We start from the raw sequence: 15995 nt of genomic DNA, 5'->3' as shown, positions 1-15995 counted from the left end.
ATTCAGCAGGTTTTGACCAGTTCTGGAAAGTAGTTTGGAGAACTGGCAAATCCCACCTCTGACTGGCCCCTCCCCCATCTATTCTCTGCCTCCCAAGTCCCAGCTGATTGGCTGGGTCTTCTTTGGTTGCCCTGTACAGGAGAAGGGAGCTGGAAAGCAGGTTAGTGGGGTGGTAAGGGAATGGAGATTTTGCAGTAACCTTCCCCCAGGAGTGAGGAAGGAATGTGGATTTTGCAGTATCCTTCCCCTGGAGCGGGATGGGAATGGAGATTTTGCAGTATCCTTCCCCTGCCACACCCACCAAGTTACGCCCACATAACTGGTACTAGAAAAATTTGAATCCCACCACTTGTAAAAGTGTATGGAAACGATAAGGCAGCTGCCAATTTCACTCATGAATTGCTTAATTAAAAGCTAAAATCTCCAAGTTCCTGTTTAAAGCAATCACCTAGGTAAGTTGTCATTCTCCTTCCTTGGGAGCTTCCATGCTGCTTTCCATGGCTGTGGGCCAAAGGTTGCCTGAGTGTGGTAAGACATTTCTACAATCTCTCTTTGGAGGCTGCCCAGCAAATTAAGAGAAAAGGAATCATGCTTGGAACAATGCAAAGGTTAGACTTGAAGGAATCGCATCTCAGCCCCTTTGTCTCACCTGCAAGCTGGAACTCTGATTTTCCATCCCATGGTGGAACACTGATACAGGTAGTCCTTGACTTACAACCACAACTAGGCAAGACAGTTGCCCCATTTTATGACTTTCCCTACCACATGTAATGCCCCCGTCAGAGTCTGAATCTGAGGGGGAAGACTAACAACGGACAGAGAGTGGGAGAGTGGGTCGGTTGGCTGTTGGAGGAAACTGGGTAAGGGCAAAGCCAGGCTGGGCAGAGCAGGGAAGTGGTAGAACAAGGGAGATGGAGTTCAAAGGAAGACCAAGGCCCACCCCGTCTTCATCCTAGGGCACGCAGGGAAGAACACAGAAGAGAACATGGGTTGTGTGGCTTATGAGGAAGAAAAGGGCCCCAATTCCCTTCATAAGGCACACCTGGGGATGGAGTTTAAAGAAGAGGCAGTTGGGAGGGTGTTTGTCAGGAACAAACCCTGAATTCATCTAGTAGTATGAGTTTTAGCCTGCATTCCTGGAATTCCTCCTGTCTGTGTGAATTATCGCTGTGCTTCTGTGTGCTTATCTGCCTTGCTGGAATTATTGGACTCATTATCTTGCCTTGCTGGAGTGATTGATTGCAGTCATTCTGCTCACAGCATTTGGACTGGAGTATCTGCAGCCAGAGGCTGTTGTAGGTTCGTGGGAGAACTTTTCTCCAGGCCCAAGAGTAACCAGGACATTGGGGGGAAAGTTGGAGCAAATAAAAAGACTCGTACCTATTTTCTGGTTGTGATGCCTTTGTGCCACACCCCGGGTGATCACACCACAGTTGTTAAGTGAATCACTGCAATGTTAAGTTAGTAACTGTTCTGACCCAAACCTTGTTCCAAGGAAACCAACACAAAATGGAGGTAACAGCAAAATGTTTTAACGAATTCTGTTCCTTCCCAGTTAAAAGGCTGTTTCAAACTAATTGTCTCTGATAAGAAGGAGCCTTGCCATGGTTGCGCAAGGCTGCCAAGAACACTAGATAAAGTTGCCAAGAAATATTTCAAACACAAAGAGTCGCCAAACACCAACCAAGATACTCCAAACATCCACAAGACTTGAGTGCAAAAACTTCTTTGCTTCCTGCAAAGAACTCTGGTTTCTCAGCTGGCTTTTATCTCTTAAGGGAGGGGCCATTGCCTTGCAGCCTTACTCCTGAGTCACCCATGCTGCTGCAGCTGCTCTTTCCTTCAAGCAGCCCTGCATGCACGTGGGCTGGGCACAGACTCCTCGGGGGCCTCTTCATCACTGCTGCCAGCCTCCACAATCTCCGAAGGCAGCATTCAACTCCCTGATGGTCCTAGCCCTATCCCTTCATCACATGCAGGCCCCTCATCTGAGTCCTCGCTCTTTGAGACCTCAGCCGTTCGCACCTGCTGCCGGCAAACCACAACACTAACATGGTTGTTAAGAAAATCTGGCTTTCCCCACTGACTTTGCTTGTCAGAAGGTCACAAAAAGTTGATCATATGTTCCTAGGATACTGGAACGGTCATAAATATGAATCAATTGCCAATCATCTGAATTTTGATCATGTGACCTCGGGAGTGCTACAACAGCCCTAAGTGTGAAAAATGGTCATAAGTCACTTTGTTTCAGTGCCGTTGTAACTTTGAACGGTCACTAAATGAACTTCTCAGCATTCCAAGTAATGCACCCATAGAAAGCAGAACTCCGAGGCAGGTAGATTCCTCAAAGAACAATTTATTTGGATACATCATATTGGCACAATTGATGAAAACTGACTCTGAAAGTTCCCACGGTTTTCACCTAATTAAAAAGTGAAAGTTCCCTCTTTCCCCCAAGTCAACAGTCACATTGTCCAAGAGAGGTGCTGGCAGGTTGCTTGGTTACTCCACTCCTCCTCTCCCCAGACTCCTGGTGGAATGTCCTTGGTTCCCACAGGAAAACTTTTTGTTTGACTACAAATCCCCAGCTGTGTACTTTCCCGCTACTCCTTCCTTGTAGCAATCCTGGAGTCTCAAAGAGGGCCTCAGCCAGGTGCGCTTCAGGGTTGACAGAATTATTGTAAGTCAAAGACTACGGTACTTATATTATGACAAAACCATGAAATGCAGTTAAATATAACCAGATATTGTATGTAACTTAGCTAAGGATCTATGTACAAATAGACAGGCTTCTACAAGGTCTATCTTGGTTACCAATAAAGAGTATCAGAGTCCATAGTCCATCTTCCAAGACAACTTTTCTTAAAGTTTCTGGAATTCATTTTCTCCAAATAATTTTAACTGTCATAGCCCTATTTTTGTGCCCCTCCCCCCACATTTTTAGATGTATTGACAACTTGCCCATCATCACTCTGCACATATCACAAGGTCTCACATTTACTGTTATTCTGGAATACTATTTGCATGAATGATGATGGGTGCTTGTCAATCCATATCAGAACATTTAATATTTAAACCTTATTTAAAAAAAATGCTCCGCTAGAGTTTCTTTTTCTGTGGGTAAAAAAGAAGAAAAAATAATATCTTTTCGGAAAGGCTACTGAGAAATTTCAGATTATCTTGACCGTGTTAGTTAACAGAAGTAGATTCTCAGTCTACTGAAAAAAGGTAGTTAGAATAAATATGGAGCTTTCACAAGCCATATTTTCTATTTTTTTTAATCTCTTACTTGAAGTAAACTACACAGCTTTTAAAGTAGAGTTACCTCTAAGTAAGAATGTAGAAAGAAATTGCGGAGATCCATGCTTATGAACCACTTTTTTTCTGTGTTTCTCAGACACCATGGGGCCTTCAAAGTTGTTATCGTAGCAAGGCAGCTCCATCCATTGCTGCAGTTAACCTCTTTCTACCCCTCTTTAGAAATCAGAAGTGCAGGCAAAAATAACTAGTCTTCTCTCTCTAATGACCTATTTTCAATTTATTCCTTGGCATCAAATAATATAAAGGAGAGGGAGAAGAGACCAATCAATAGAATACTGAAAGCCTGGGTTTATTGATCTGTTCTCTTGGTTTTGCTAGAATCAAAGGAAATGCAAGACAGGAAAGAAAAGGAAAGGAAAAGGAAAGGAAAAGGAAAAGGAAAAGAAAAGGAAAAGGAAAAGGAAAAGGAGAAGGAAAAGGAAAAGGAAAAGGAAAAGGAAAAGGAAAAGGAAAAGGAAAAGGAAAAGGAAAAGGAAAAGGAAAAGGAAAAGGAAATAAACAATTCCTTTGATATTCCAGTCCCAAAGAATTGTCTAAGACATTTTATTGTTTGTTCTTGAAGTCTCCCTGGAGAGGGGGGGGTCTCCACCCACCTGTTCCTAAGTGAAAGAGGCAGAAGGTAATTACAATCTAATTTACTGAAGTCACTCATGAGTGGCAGGGAGAATAGCTATGTTTCACATCCAGATTCATCTCTAAAAAGCTTGAGAACAAGGATAACTTTACTTCCTAAAACATAAGACATGTCACCATTAAAAAAATATCATCAAGAACACAAATTAGCAAATTAGATAGATAGATAGATAGATAGATAGATAGATAGATAGAGATAATAGAGATAGATTGATGATAGAGATAGATAGAAAGATAGAGATATTGATAGATGATAGAGGTAGATTGATGATAGAGATAGATAGATAGATAGATAGATAGATAGATAGATAGATAGATAGATAGATAGATAGATAGATAGATAGATACCGTGTTTCTCATATAATAAGGCTGGGTCTTATTTTTTTTGAGCCCCGAAAAAATGGCTAGGCCGTCTTTTTGGGGGTGACTTAATTCCCCCCCCCTTGCATTTTCGGGCGGGTGGCGACGGCTTGGATGTTGACCTCGGCGTTGGTGGGGCACTTCATATTGGGGTCAATGCAGGCAGCATCACATCTGGGTGTGCAACAAAAGTACTTCCTAACGGCAAGCCCCCCCCGCCATTCCCCCCCATTTTGCATGTTTTAATATAGGCCTTAATTTGGGGGGAGGGGCTTAATTTCATTTCATGCCTATAAAACATGCTGGGATTTCCTATTGGGGGAGGCCATATTGTTGGAGAAACAGGGTAGATAGATAGATAGATAGATAGATAGATAGATAGATAGATAGATAGATAGATAGATAGATAGATAGATAGATAGATAGATAGATAGATAATAGAGATAGATTGATGATAGAGATAGATAGAAAGATAGAGATATTGATAGAGGTAGATTGATGATAGAGATAGATAGATAGATAGATAGATAGATAGATAGATAGATAGATAGATAGATAGATAGATAGATAGATAGATAGATAGATAGATAGATAGATAGATAGATAGATAGATAGATAGATAGATAATAGAAATAGATTGATGATAGAGATAGAAAGATAAAGATATTGATAGATGATACAGGTAGATTGATGATAGAGATAGATAGATAGATAGATAGATAGATAGATAGATAGATAGATAGATAGATAGAGAGAAAGACAGACAGACAGACAGACAGACAGTTTCATACAATATATGAAAATAATTCATAGAATTTGTATGGAAATAAAGCACTTTTCACAATCCTAGGAAAAGCTGCTGCAATTCCCTAGCAGTTCCTGACTTCCACAGTCCAGTGTAGTTGGCTATGATTTTCAATTTACTTCCATTTCAGCTACAATATGCAGTATTTGAAAGTTTTGGAAGACTTGTCTTTTCTTTGAAACATCATGTCACTGTAGAGTTTGTAGGTTGCCCATTCCCTATTTTCAGGTTCTTGGTTTGCTCCAATACCTTCAGATCTCTAGCAGTTCTTTCAAAGGTAAAGGTGGTTTGATGGTTGTGGAGCCCTCCAGACTTACACAGGAACCTTTTGGATTAATTGATTGATTGACTGATTGATTGTAATATATAAACATAGCATGCAGCAGGACAAATACTAGGTAGTACATACAACCCTATTAATCTGTAATCTATAAAATATTGCACTATATTTCTTTTTTGACTATAGTTGGGATACTTTTTGTTTGTCTGGGATGTATGATAATTTGGGGCAAAGCAATCATTATTTGAATCTTGTTATTGGGATTATGAGATAGTACATGATCTTCAAACTACCGTGTTTCTCATATAATAAGGCCGGGTCTTATTTTTTTTTGAGCCCCGAAAAAATGGGTAGGCCGTCTTTTCGGAGGTGACTTAATTCCGCTTCCCCCCCCTTGCATCTTCGGGCGGGCAGGCGGAGACGGCTTGGATGTTGACCTCGGCGTTGGTGGGGCACTTCGTATCGGGGTCAATGCAGGCAGCACCATATCCGGGTGTGCAACAAAAGTACTTCCTAACGGCAAGGCCCCCCCCCCATTCTCCCCCATTTCGCATGTTTTAATATAGGCCTTAATTTGGGGGGAGGGGCTTAATTTCATTTCATGCCTATAAAACATGCTGGGACTTCCTATTGGGGGAGGCCGTATTGTTGGAGAAACAGGGTACTTTTGAGGCACTGGAGAGCAGAAATGGTGATGCTGACCAAGGCAACATAGTGGCAATATAGATCCTGATTGTAACTGAGGGAGGAAAAAAAATTTCTAATGCTCCTTTTCCTGGCAGCCTTGAAGAGAGATGACTCACACCCCGGTCAGCACTTCTTCACTCTCCTACCATCGGGTAAGAGATATAGAAGCATAGCAGCTGCACCGACAGGCTGAAGAACAGTTTCTACCCGTGGGCTGTCAGACTTCTGAATGGAAAATAACTTCATGTCAACATAGTATGATAGACTTGCGGGGCCGGCGTGTTGTGCAACAAGGTCACCTAGTGTAATGGGTTAGGGACTTCTGTCCTCACTGTGAGTTGTGTTGGGGGTGTGTATGCATGAAGGGAGGCTCAGCCAATCTCATTGTACACATGAGACAATAAAGGTAATAATAAAGGCGAATGGACCAACAGAGCAGCCAACATGGGATGAATTCAATTACACAGAGGCTCCTTTAAATGAATGTAATATGGCTAACCCAGCCACAATCCTTTTGTAAATTCATTCCAGCACTGAGCACAGAAGAGGAAAGGATCATTGAATCATAGGGTTGGAAGGGACCTTCCTTACTAGTTCAATATAAAGTGGTACTATCACTTCACATGACCTTGATGCTATCCCTCTGTTAATGTGGCCCAGGATTTCATTGGCATTTTTGGCAGCTGCAGCAAACTGCTGGCTCATATTTAAGTGGTGATCCATTAGGACAGGGGTCCCCAACCGCTGGTCTGCAGCCCGGCACCGGGCCGCAGAACAAACCTTACCGGGCCGCTGGTTGCTGGGCGCGCCATCTTTTTGGTAAAAAGTGCTTCCGTGAGCTTTTCCGGGTAGAAAGCTCACCGAAGCACTTTTTCATCAAAAAGATGGCAGCGCCAGCGCTTCCAGTGAGCTTTTCCGGTAGAAAGCCATTTCTACCCAAAAGCTCACCGGAAGCGCTGGCGCCGCCATCTTTTTGACGAAAAAGTGTTTCTGGTGACGTCACCGGAAGCACTTTTTCGCAAAAAGATGGCGGCACCCAGTTGACGCCGGTACCGGGCCGCGGCGCCCAGCTGATGCCGGAACCGGGCGCGGCGTTGAAAAGGTTGGGGATCCCTGCATTAGGACACCTAGATCCTTCTCATAGTTGTACTGTTGAGCCAGGTACTGCCTATTGTATACCTGCACATTTGTTTTTTCCTTGTTTAATTGTAGGATCTCCTACTTTCCTTTAGAAATAGCCATTTATAGAGAAGATGCAGACTTGGTGCTCTTCTGTAGCTGCCACCAATGATTGGGACATCAGCATATCAGCTGCATCAGCCTTCCATCTGATAAAGATTATGCTGATAAAACATAATCTTTTCTCCTCTTCCCACCCCTTTTTCCCCCTTTAAAGATGGCAAGAAAGAGAGACAGAAGCTGATGGATGCTGGCGATAAACAGCGTATTGCAGCAAACTTTAATTAAAATTATTGTTACAGTTGTATGTCAGGAGCCCACCGTTCATCAGGGAAAATTGATTTCCAATACATTTTCGCAAATAAGTCCATTGGTGTGTATTATCTGATGCTGTAATGAATAGAAAACAACCAAAGAAAGCATCTGGAGGGACTAACTAGAGGAAACAGGTGTTTAGGGGAAGAAGAGCAAGGAACAAAAATTGTAAGGTAAAAATTGGAATGACACTGCAGTTTAGTCCAGCACATTGGAGGCAATTTTTATTATTTTTGAAGTGTTTTCTATAGGGATAAGAGGGACCTTCTGTGGATCAAGATTTTCCTTCTTTAATCTTTCAGTTAAATGCCCTGGACAACTTGTTTCATCTGAATGCTCCTTGCTGAGAAAGCAGGCTGGCAATTACTGGCCAGGTAGCCTTTTATCCAACTTTGTACCCAAGAAAATGGAGACAAACTGTGGATCAACCCCTTCCAATCAAGACCAGCAAAAAGGAATGGCTTGTTATGAAATTAGTGTCAGCAAGGGCCATTAAAAACAGGACAAAGTCACAGCAGTGGGAATGTCATTCTAACAGACCTGACCTTTTCATGTGTACTAATCAATTTCAAGACACATTGTCAAATAGGGTCTGGGCAGAAAGATTGATGTCAACAATTCCCCTCACCCCCAGCTTTCTTATTCTATAAAGAAAATACTGTTAAGTGAAGGAAGAATTCTGGAGTAACAAACCCCAGTTCCTCTAAAACTGTTCCTGCTGAATTTGGAAGTCAGCTTGAGAAGAACACAACTAAATCAAAAGAGTGGATATTCTCAGCAGAGCGGACTGGATGTGTTCCTTGAGAATCCTTGCTCTTGGCCAGGGATGTCCCACCTTGGCAACTTCAACACCCAGAATTCCCCAGGGATGTCCCACCTTGGCAACTTTAAGACCTGTGGACTTAAAGTGGCTGGCTGGGGAATTCTGGGAATTGAAGTCCACAAGTTTTAAAGTTCCCAAGGCTGGATCCTACTGCTCTAAGCCCTTCAATGTGTTTTACCCTGGGAATGCCAACAATCCGCACCCCCTTTTTAGGGGGGGTTTACAATTATGAAATAGGGAGCAAGCTAAAACTCTGGCCCAAGACCCCCAATCCCAAGAGGGGGAAAGCCATTTGAATAACCATCCATCCATCCAGTTATCAGGTTCTCCATTACACCTTGCTAAAATAAGAAAAAAAGCCAACTCAATCCTAAATTGCATTAACAGAGGGATACAATCAAGATCAAGTGAGGTACTAATATGACTCTATAAAGCCTTAGTAAGACCTCACCTAGAATACTGCATCAGGTTTTATTTATTTATTTATTTATTTATTTGATTTGCCAATTGTTTACAAGATAATAAGTATAAGTGTATACATAGTTGTGAATACATGAAATGGGTACATATAAGAAAAATAAAAGAATAAGAGAAACAATAGGACAGGGACGGTAGGCACGTTGGTGCGCTTATGCACGTCACCAAACTATAAAAAGATGTTGAGACTCTAGAAAAAGTGCAGAGAAGAGCAACCAGGATGATGAGGGGACTGGAGACTAAAACATATGAAGAATGTTTGCAGGAATTGGGTATGTCTAGTTTAATGAAGAGAAGGACTAAGGGTGACATGATAACAGTGTTTCAATATCTGAGGGGCTGTCAGAGAAAAGAGGAGTCAATATATTCTCCAGAACATCTGAGGGCAGGACAAGAAGCAATGGATGGAAACTAATCAAGGAGAGAAGCAACCTAGAATTAAGGAGAATTTTTCCAACAGTGAGAACAATTAATCAGTGGAATAGATTTCCTCCAGCAGTTGTGCATGCTCCAACACTGGAAGTTTGTAAGAAGAGTTTGGACAATCATTTGCCTGAAATGGCATAGGGTTTCCTGCTTGAACAAAAGGTTGGACTAGAAGAACTCCAAGGTCCCTTCCATCTCAGTTATTCTGTTGTTATTCTGAAGTACTGAACAAGTTTGCCTTGCTTGCCTTCAGAAGTTGTGGGAACTTCATCGCTGAAGACTTTCAAGGAGAGGTTGGACTGCCATCTGTCAAAAATGGTATAGGGTCTGGGTGGGTGAGGGGGTTGGACTAGGTGATCTACAGGGTCCCTTCCAACTCTGTTAATTTGTAAAGAGTCTCACTTTCATGTGTGCTGCACTGGAATGCCATTTGTATTGATCCCTAGATGTGCAATCTCTCAGCTTTGTTTCTATGTGGCCAAGCATGTCTTGATGACTTGCTTACCACAGGGCTATATTTTTTTTTCCAAACTGTTGTCCCTCTTTGAAGAGACACCAGGGATGGAGAGATGGCGATTAAGCATTGCAATGCCCATCTGTTCTTCCACTCCTCAGTGAAGCTGCTGTTTTGGCAGCAAACTTGGCTTCCAAGGCAGCATCTGTCCATGTGTAATCTTGCTCAACTTTGAAATGGCTGGCTAGCTGGCTGTTGTGAGGGGGAGAGAGGGAGGGAATGGAGACATTTGCTACATATAGTCCATTTCCATTTTACCATCTCTGACAACAAGCGTGTAGTTCAGGCGTGTAGTTTCGTTTCACTTTTGCAGAGGTCAAATCAATCCATAGCTCTCCAAGAATTACCAATCTGCCCAACTGTATCCATTCCCCTCTTCTTTTCTTCTCTTTTTAAAAGATGCCAATAAATATGTGCCCAAATTATAAAGTGGTATAAATAAAACAGGCAAGGCAAAACTGCTGCTTTATGAGGCTGCAGATTGGTAGACACATAAAGCAGTTTTATTGATGTGCATCTTTGGGCTAATGCAAGCAACATGTCGTAGTTATATGGACAGGGAAAATAGCCTTTTCTTCCCCTGCCATTAGCTTGACCAAAAAAAAAAAAAAAAGAACCCTCCAACCAAAACATTTTTATTGATATTACACAGGATCTATACAGAATTTTCCGAGAGTCCAGTATATGATTAGAATGGTACCACCATATTATTATTCTGTAATAATATTATAATAAGCAGGGTTATTAAAGGACCTTGTGTGATTTAAATGAGATCCAGATATATTTCAAGAAGCTGCTTTTGCGTGCTGTCTGTGCAAAGGAAAGATAGATAGCAAAATGGATTAGGTTCACGCTATCTGAAACGAGAACGTAAAAATGCAACTCTCCCAGCGACTCATAAAGTTAAAGGATTATGTCTGCAATATATTATTCGGCCACTAAAGGTCACTCTGAGACATGCAGAAAATTAAGGGAAGGCTTAATGCTACTTTTAACAAGGGGACAGAATATCCTGAGATGTTAAGCTTTGTGAAATCCTTTTTTTTTTTCTTTTTTCAAAATTTCTGCCTGCACCTTGGAGAAGTGACCCCAGTATTGCCTTCCCTTGAAATTATATTTAGGCAAAAGAAGGAATGGAGACATCGTATGAACATCTGAAGAGCATATGAAGAACAGTTGCAGGAGCTGGGCATGGCTAGTCTAGTGAAGAGAAGGACCAGAGGAGACAGGATAGCAAATGTTCCAATATTTGAGGGGCTGTCACAGAAAGGAAGGGGTCAAGCTATTTTCCAAAGTACCTGAAGACAAGAAAAGGAATAATGGGTGGAAACTGAACAAGGAGAGATTCAACCTGGAAATAAGAAGAAGTTTTCTGACAGTGAGAGCCAAGGGAACAGAAGTTGCCTTCGGAAGTTACGGGAGCTTCATCACTGGAAACTTTCAAGAAGAGACTGGACTGCCATCTGTGTAGGGTCTCCTGCTTGGGTGGAGGGTTGGACTAGATCAGTGGTTCTTAACCTTTTTGAAAGAATTCACCCCCTTGAGCCATTGAGGAAGTTGTCATCGCCCCCCCCTCCCCGAACATAACCTCTCAATCACAACACAGGGAAATCTTCAATTTATGCAAACACGTTTTTTGTTTTCTTTAAAATTGTCATCAGGACATATCGATGCAAATAATTCATTTCCAGTCTTTTTCCCATATCTCAACTGTGTGAAAAGTTCTGATGCCACCCATCACTTTACTCCCAAACTTCGTGATACATGTATTTCATTATTATCTTATTTATTCAAGACACTTAAATGCAATGACCACTGAAAACAAAATTCAATTGCAAGAAAATGAAATGCCCGAAAAAAACCAGTAACACTTAATGATTTAATTACAAGTGAATTTTAAGATGCAAAAAGAAATATAAAAAGGGCATAAGAACAAACCGCAGTGCAGGAACTAAGAATTTCAAGATGAAAACTCTGAAACTAAATTAAGATTTGAGGAAAATATATATTCATGCACACTGTAAAAGGGGTTTAAAAGACACAAAGAAAATTTTTACAGAAGGAAAGCAACAAATATCAGAGTAGACTGATAGAGGCTGCTGCGCAACACGCATGAAGATCAGCGATGCGTATTCACATATGTACGGTGTTCTGTACTGAAGTTAGCTGGAGGAACATTTTAAAACACAGTTCAATCCGCTAATAGCGAGCGATCTGATGTTTTTGTACAACAGATGTACAGCGGTTCACTGTACGAAAAAAGTCTCAAAAGTGTCCCCTAAACTTCTCGCTCCATCGCCCCCATATAGCCCCCCTTCCATCCTTCACCCCCATGTCACCCCTTTTCATTCCATGGCCCCCTTGAAAAATGAAATTGCCCCCTGGGGGGCAATATCATCCCGGTTAAGAACCACTGGACTAGATGACCTACAAGGTCCCTTTCAACTCTGTTAATCTGTGGAGATATATCAGATTTACAGCCCACCCATCTCACTCACAGAGTGATACTTTTCTAGAACTGGATATGGACTGTATAGCTAGTAATCCACAGTTTCTTTTTTTTTTTTAATTAAATTTTATTGGTTTTTAAAAACAAACATAAACAAAAAAAAACATAAAAACATCAAGCTGTCTTCCATAGGTGTACATACAGTGTGCCGGTTGGTTTACAAATTGTTTTGTGCTTCCATTTCGTAGTCTTCAGTTACAATTACATTACATATAATCTCATATTGTCAATCAAAGACTAAATACCTTAGTATCATTATTAATCACTCATTTGACTATACTTTTATTCATTCATATTTTACAAGATAACCATAATTTACTTAATTTATTGTATAACAGTTCATATTATCATCCCAAATCTATCCTAAAATCATTTTAGTAAGAAAATGATTTATAGTAAGAAAAAAGTACATCTTTATATATTTGTTATTTTCTAGAAATCTACATATTTCGTTACTGTACTTTAGTATCTAGCCATTGATAGAAAAGATCTCAAATTTTATAAAATTGTTTATCCTCTTGTTCTCTAATTTCAAATGTCAGTCTACTCATTTCAGCACATTCCAATATTTTCTTAATGATTTCCTCCTGTGATGGTATCTTCTCATTTTTCCAGTTTTTAGCAAATACAATACTAGCCGCTGTTAATACATTTACAATTAAGTATTTCAAGTCTTTACTATATATTTCAGGTAAAATTCCCAATAAAAATATCTCTGGTTTCAAATCTATATGTTTTTTCGTCATTTTCTCCAACCACATGTGGATTTTAGTCCAGTATTTTTTGGCATCTGCACAAGTCCACCACATATGGTAAAATGAGCCAGGTGTCTGATGACATTTCCAACATTGTTCGGATTTATTCTTGAACATTCTTGCTATTCTTGTTGGGGGAAAATGTCACCTGTAAAACATCTTATACACATTTTCTTTATATGCTGTTGACATTGTCATTTTATAATTTTGAAACCACAATTTTTGCCATTTCTCTAAATCAATCCCATATCCAAAATTCTTCCCCCAAGCATTCATAGTTTATTTAACTTGTTCTTATTCTAGTTTAACTTCTAATAAATATCCATACAATTTTTTAATCACCTTTTCATCAGTACCTGTCAAAATCTTATCTAAGTCAGTCAATTTATCATAGAAACCTTCTGTTTTAGAATCTTTATCAGATTTACAGCCCACCCATCTCACTCACAGAGTGATACTTTTCTAGAACTGGATATGGATTATATAGCCAGTAATCCACAGTTTCTGATGGTGTCCAGTGTGATCCATTTGGAGAAACCCTTCTATAAAAAGGCTGTAGTACAGGTAGCCGTCAACTTACTCAACTCACTAAAGCAACTTTAATGCTTATTCAAAGTTACAATGGCACTGAAAAAAAATGACTTATGACCATTTTTCACCCATTGCAGCATCCCCATGGTTACGTGATCAAAAAATGGATACTTGGCAATTGACTCATATTTATGACGGTTGCAGTGTCCTGGGGTCATGTGATCCCCTTTTGCACCCTTCTGACAAGCAAGGTCCATGGCGAATCCAGGTTCAGTTAACAACCATGCTGCTAGCTTAACAACGGCAGTGATTCACTTAACAAGATGGCAAAAAGGTCATAAAATGGGGCAAAGCTCACTTAACAAATGTCTCACTTGGCAACAGAAAATTTGGGTTCAATTGTGAATACATGAAAGTTCTTCCAGTATTTGAGGGGCTGCCACAAAGAAGAGGAGGGGGTCAACTTATTTTCCAAAGCATCTGTAGGCATGACAAGAAAAAATGGATGGAAACTTAATCAAGGAGCTAAGAAGAAACTTCCTACCAGTGAGAACAATTAACCAATGGAGTATGTCTATGGAGATTCTCAGTCATCCAGATCATGGTTGTCCCAAAGGTGCTTTTTTCAAGAGGCAACCAGACTTTCTGGTTTTTCATTGAAGACATTTTGCTTCTCATCAAAGAAGCTTCTTCTTCTTCTTCTTCTTCTTCTTCTTCTTCTTCTTCTTCTTCTTCTTCTTCTTCTTCTTCTTCTTCTTCTTCTTCTTCTTCTTCTTCTTCTTCTTCTTCTTCTTCTTCTTCTTCTTCTTCTTCTTCTTCTTCTTTCTTCTTCTTCTTCTTCTCCTCCTCCTCCTCCTCCTCCTCCTCCTCCTCCTCCTCCTCCTCCTCCTCCTCCTCCTCCTCCTCCTCCTCCTCCTCCTCCTCCTCCTCCTGTTGTCTCTTGAAAAAGCACCTTTGGGACAACCAGTGGAACAGCTTGCCTTCAGAAGTTATAGATGCTTCGTCACTGGAGGTTTATAAGAAGAGACTGGACAGACAATTTTCTGAAATGCTTGAGCAGGGCGTTGGAACTAGAAGGCCTCCAAGATCTGAGTGATTCTGAGGAAAATTTGCTCCATTTATCATGCCAGCCTTACTGTATTCAGGATGCTTCAATCCTGATCTTCTCCAATTAAAACAGATTCAGATGTTAATCATTCTTTTCCCTGCCTCTAATGGAAGTTGTAGATGCTTAGTGTCCAGTGCTGAGTGGGTAGCAGCATCCAATGTCCTTGGCTGATCTAAGCAGGTCTGGACCTAAGGACAGTTAGTCCTTCAGTGGGAGACTCCCTGAAAAACTTAGGGATTTAGTTGGACTTGTAAATTGCAGAAACATACAGGGAGAAAGTAGCAGGGAAACGAATCCACTGTTGCCAAGAAAATTACAGAGATGTCTCCCTGATATCAGCAGGAGTCAAACTCTCTCAAGGGACTTTATTAGGAACAGCTGCTACATTTTGTGCCAGATGGAGTTTTCAGATCAACTCTAAAAGTATCCCCGTGTAAAATATGTTAACAAAAGCTTCAGTGTAGATTCCCTTTCACTGTATGACAACTATACTTTCAGGGATCATTTCTATAGTATCCTAGAGAAATGCACTCAAACATTGGAGGCTTTCAAGAAGAGATTGGACTGACATCTGTCCGAAATGGTAGAGTCTTCTGCTTGGGCAGGGGGTTGGGCTAGATGACCTACAAGGTCCCTTCCAACCAATGGTGGTATGCTATCAGTTCGGCCCAGTTCTGTAGGCATTAGGCGGGTGCCCGCACACACCCACACACGTGATCACCCACCAAATTGGTAGCGACTAAGGTAGGATCCCACTACTGCTTCCAACTCTATTAATCTAAATGGTTAAGAAAAAAGAACGCCTTGCCTGTTTCCTGTTGTGGCTCTGGTCACAGACAGCCAAAAAGGTAATCTGGTTTTTTTAAAAAAATGTATCCAAAGTAATACAAAGTGAAGGAAAAGCTCCATCTAGTTTCTTCACACAAGCAAAATAACATTTGATGTTGCCTCAATATGCATGCAGCAATTAATTTGAGTGCATCCTTAAAAAAAAGAAATATTTATTTACCAAGGGCAGGAATTTTTTGAATAGCCAATTGGATATCCATCTAACATCTAGAGGGGTAGTTGTTATATGTATATTTTAAAAAAGCTTCCTTCCTTTTGACAGTATGCTGTTTTTTTTTAAAAAAAAAGATCTAAATTGCACATTAGATAATGGTTTATCGAAGTGTGTATTTTAACTATTAAAAACCTCTTTTTTAAAAATAAAAATAAAAAGTGATATTTAAGGTCATACAGTTTGAAGCAGTTTTAACACTGTTCAAAGAG

At 40.6% G+C, this 15995-nt stretch overlaps 1 pseudogene; it reads left to right on the top strand.

Annotated features, from left to right (window-relative positions):
• The first annotated feature begins 15205 nt into the window (after positions 1 to 15205).
• On the top strand, positions 15206 to 15302 carry LOC148130048 (small nucleolar RNA U3; annotated as a pseudogene).
• The last annotated feature ends 693 nt before the right edge of the window (positions 15303 to 15995 follow it).

Source organism: Notechis scutatus, chromosome 7 (assembly GCF_049901735.1).
Source record: "Notechis scutatus isolate UNSWTSFEM ecotype Mainland chromosome 7, rNotScu1.2, whole genome shotgun sequence".
NCBI classification, from domain to species: Eukaryota; Metazoa; Chordata; class Lepidosauria; order Squamata; family Elapidae; genus Notechis; species Notechis scutatus.
Note: the sequence above shows the minus strand (reverse complement) of the source record. Positions and strands in the feature narration are given on the sequence as shown.